The sequence below is a fragment of the Budorcas taxicolor genome, chromosome 22 (genome assembly GCF_023091745.1).
Source record: "Budorcas taxicolor isolate Tak-1 chromosome 22, Takin1.1, whole genome shotgun sequence".
Taxonomy (NCBI): Eukaryota; Metazoa; Chordata; class Mammalia; order Artiodactyla; family Bovidae; genus Budorcas; species Budorcas taxicolor.
This window is the reverse complement of record NC_068931.1, coordinates 6,591,133-6,594,743: the sequence shown is the minus strand read 5'-3', so window position 1 is coordinate 6,594,743 and position 3,611 is coordinate 6,591,133. Positions and strand designations below refer to the sequence as shown.

Sequence of the window (3,611 nt, the reverse complement as noted above, 5' to 3'; positions counted from 1 at the left end):
AAATTAAGCATTCTCAGTGTATGCATTGTACAAAAGTAACCATTAAAATCTGACACATATTTTCTGCATGTAGCTATTTTTAATAGGTTTCTAGTATTGTCTACTGTAATCTTGGTTAACAATACAGCTCTCACTTTAAGGAGGGGCTCACAGTAACAGAGGCTTCCATTGTTCCATCATCATTTAAATGAAATCCATGGTTTAAGAACTTTTACATGATAAATTTTTTTTTTTTTTTTTAGGATAGGATTTTTTTTTGGTCCATTTAACAACTATTGTGTTTTATTAATATTTTGAGAACCCCAAACACACTATCAAGATAGATGATATTCATCAATTATTTTAGTAAATTACAATTAACCCAGTACTTGAACTGACCTGACAGTCTCATCTAGAGCAGGGTTTCTCAGTCCTTAATCCGTTGACATTTTGAGCTGAATAACCCACCATCGCAGGTGCTATCAGGTGTGTTGTAAGATGTTTAGCAGAATCCCAGCCTCTAGTAGCAACACCTTCACCAGGAGTGACAATTTTAAATGTCTTTAGATGGTGCCACAGTTCTTTTTTGGGACAAAGCCTAATCTGGTTGTACACCACTGATTTAAAGAGTGAACACAAATATTACCTGGAAGACAAGGGGATGGTATCTACTTTTTAAAAAATTTACATTGATTTTTTTTTCTCCTAGAAAATCTATAAATTAATTGTGAAAATTTGAAATTGTGTACATTGGAGGAAATGCTGTCTGGCTCTTTCTTTAGATACTCTGTTCCCCTTTTAGATTCATCTTGCCCTTTTAGATTTCATCTTATGCAATAGAGAATGAGGATATTACAGGCAAACCTCTGAGATATTGCAGGTTTGGTTCCAGAACTCTGCAAATAAAACAAATATCACAATAAAGCAAATCACACTTTTTTTCCCCCTTGGTCCCCATTTTATGTGGAAGTGAATGTAAATACTCTAGTCTATTAAGTATTCAAGAGTGTTGTGTCTAAAACAATGTACATTCCTTAATTTTAATATATTCTATTGCTAAAAATGCTAATCATCAACTTAGCCTTTGCATGTCATAGTCTTTTTGCTGATGGAGTGTCCTGCCTTGATGTTGTTGGCTGCTTACTGACTGGGGGTTGGGGGAGGGGGGGCGTTGCTGAAGGTCATTGTGGATGTGGCAGTTTCTTTGAACAAGACAATAATGAATTTTCCTCCGTTGATTGACTCTGCCTTTCAGGAACAAGGTGCTGTTATTCAAAACTGACAGTAGAGCTTCTTTCAGAAATCAGAGTCAATCCTCTCCAACCCTGCTGCTGCTTTATTAACTATGTTTATGTAATATTCTAAATTTTCTGGTGTCATTGTAATGATCTTCATAGCATCTTCACTAGGAATAAACTCCATGTCTAGAAAGCACTTTCTTTGCTCCTGCATGAGATGCAATTAGGTGTCCATTCAAGGCTTTTTTCCTGAGATGGCAGCCATTCACTCACATCTTCAGGATCCACTTGTAACCCTAGTTCTCTTGCTGTTTTCACCACATCTGCAGTTTCTTCCTCCACTGAAGTCTTGAGCTCCTCAAAGCCATCCACAAGAGCTGGAATCAACTTCTTCCAAACTCCTGTGTATGTGGCTACTTTGACCTCTTCCCATGAATCATGAAAGCTTTTCATGGCATTTAGAATGATCAGTCCTTTCCAGAAGGTTTTTAATTTGCTTTGACCAGATCCATCAGTGGAATAACCATTTATGATAGCAATAACCTTACAAAATATAATTCTCAAAAGTAAAAATTACTCCTTTGATCCATGGGCTGCAGAATAGATGCTGTCAGCAAGCTTGAAAATATTAATCTCATTGTTCATCTCCATCATAACTCTTTGGAGACCAAGTGCATTGCTGATGAGTAGTAATATTTTTAATCTTTTTTTCCTAAGCAGTAGGTCTCACATTAGCTACAGATATGCTATCATTCAGGCTTTGTTTTTCCATTGATAGCACACAGGCAAAGTACATTTAGCATAATTTGTAATGGTTCTAGAAATTTTTTGAAATGGGAAGTGAGCATCTGCCTCAGCTTAAAGGCACCGGCTGTATCAGTCCCTAACAAGAAAGTCAGCCTGTCCTTTGAAGATTTGAATGTATGCAATGACATCTCCACTCTAGACTTTGAAAGTCCTAGATGGCATCTTCTTCCAATATAAGGCTGTTTCCTTTACATTGAAAATCTCTTCTTTACTGTAGCCACCTTCATTAATGATCTGAGCTGGATCTTTTGGATAGCTTGCTGCAGCTTCTACATCAGCTCTTGCTGCCTCACCTTGCACTTTCCTGTTATGGAGAAGGCTTCTGTCCTTAAGTCTCATAAACCACCCTCTGCTGGATTCAAATTTTCTTCCCAGCTTCCTCACCTCTCTCAGCCTCCACAGAACTGAAGAGAGTTGGGGCCTTGCTCTGAGTTAGGCTTTGGCCTAAGGAGATATTGTAGCTGCTTTGATTTCTATCCAGTACCCCCAAAACGTTCTGCATATCAGTAATAAGGCTGTTTTACTTGCTTATCATTTGTGTATTCACTGGAGTAGCATCTTAACTTTCCTTCAAGAACTTTTCCTTTACAGTCTCAAATTGGCTAACTGTTAGGCTTCACTTGTGGCTCAGCTGGGAAAGAATCCGTCTGCAATGTGGGAGACCAGGGTTCTATCCCTGAGTTGGGAAGATCCCTGGGAGAAGGGAAAGGCTACCCACTCCAGTATTCTGGCCTGAAGAATTCCATGGTCTGTATAGACCATGGGGTTGCAAAGAGTTGGACACGACTGAGTGACTTTCACTTTCACTTGCTGCAAGAGGTCTAGCTTTCAACCTGTCTCAGCTTTTGACCTCCTTCCTATATAAGCTGGATCTCTTATAGTTTTTGATTTACAGTGAGAGGCATGGAACTCTTTCACCTGAAAAATTAGAGGCTATTAAAGGGCTATTAATGGGTCTCACCTCAGTATTGTTGTGTCTCAGGTCACAGGAAGCCAGAGGAGAGGTGGAGAGATGGGAGAGGCCTAGCTGGTGGAGCAGGGGGAGAGCATGTAACATTTGTTGGTTAAGTGCACTGTCTCCCATGAGTGTGCTTTATGACTCCCCAGGATAATTAGAAAAGTAACATGAAATACCACTGATTGCAGATCACTAGAGCAGATACAATAATAATGAAACAGTTGGAAATGTGAGGACTACCAAAATGTGACGCAGATGCATGGCGTGGGCAAATGCGGTTGGAAAAAAATGCTGCCCGTAGACATGCTAGACACAGGCTTACCACGAACTTTCAATTTACAAACCAAAAAATAAAATAACCAAAAAAAAAACTCAATATCTGTGAAGCACCATAAAGTGAAACACAATAAAATGAGGCCTGCCTATGCAAGTACAGAGTGACTTTCAAAATTAGGGAAAATGTTGAAAAAACACAAAATAATGCAATAGATTGAGGCCCTGGGTGGGGAAGACCTCCTGGAGAAGGAAGTGGCACCCACTCCAGTATTCCTGCCTGGAGAATCCCATGGGCAGAGGAGCCTGGTAGGCTACTGTCCACGGGGTGGCAAAGAGTCGGACACAGCTGAGAG

At 39.7% G+C, this 3,611-nt stretch overlaps 1 pseudogene; it reads right to left on the bottom strand.

The window, feature by feature from the left end:
* Positions 1 to 1,247: 1,247 nt before the first annotated feature.
* On the bottom strand, positions 1,248 to 2,929 carry LOC128067255 (tigger transposable element-derived protein 1-like; annotated as a pseudogene).
* Between the last annotated feature and the right edge of the window lie 682 nt (positions 2,930 to 3,611).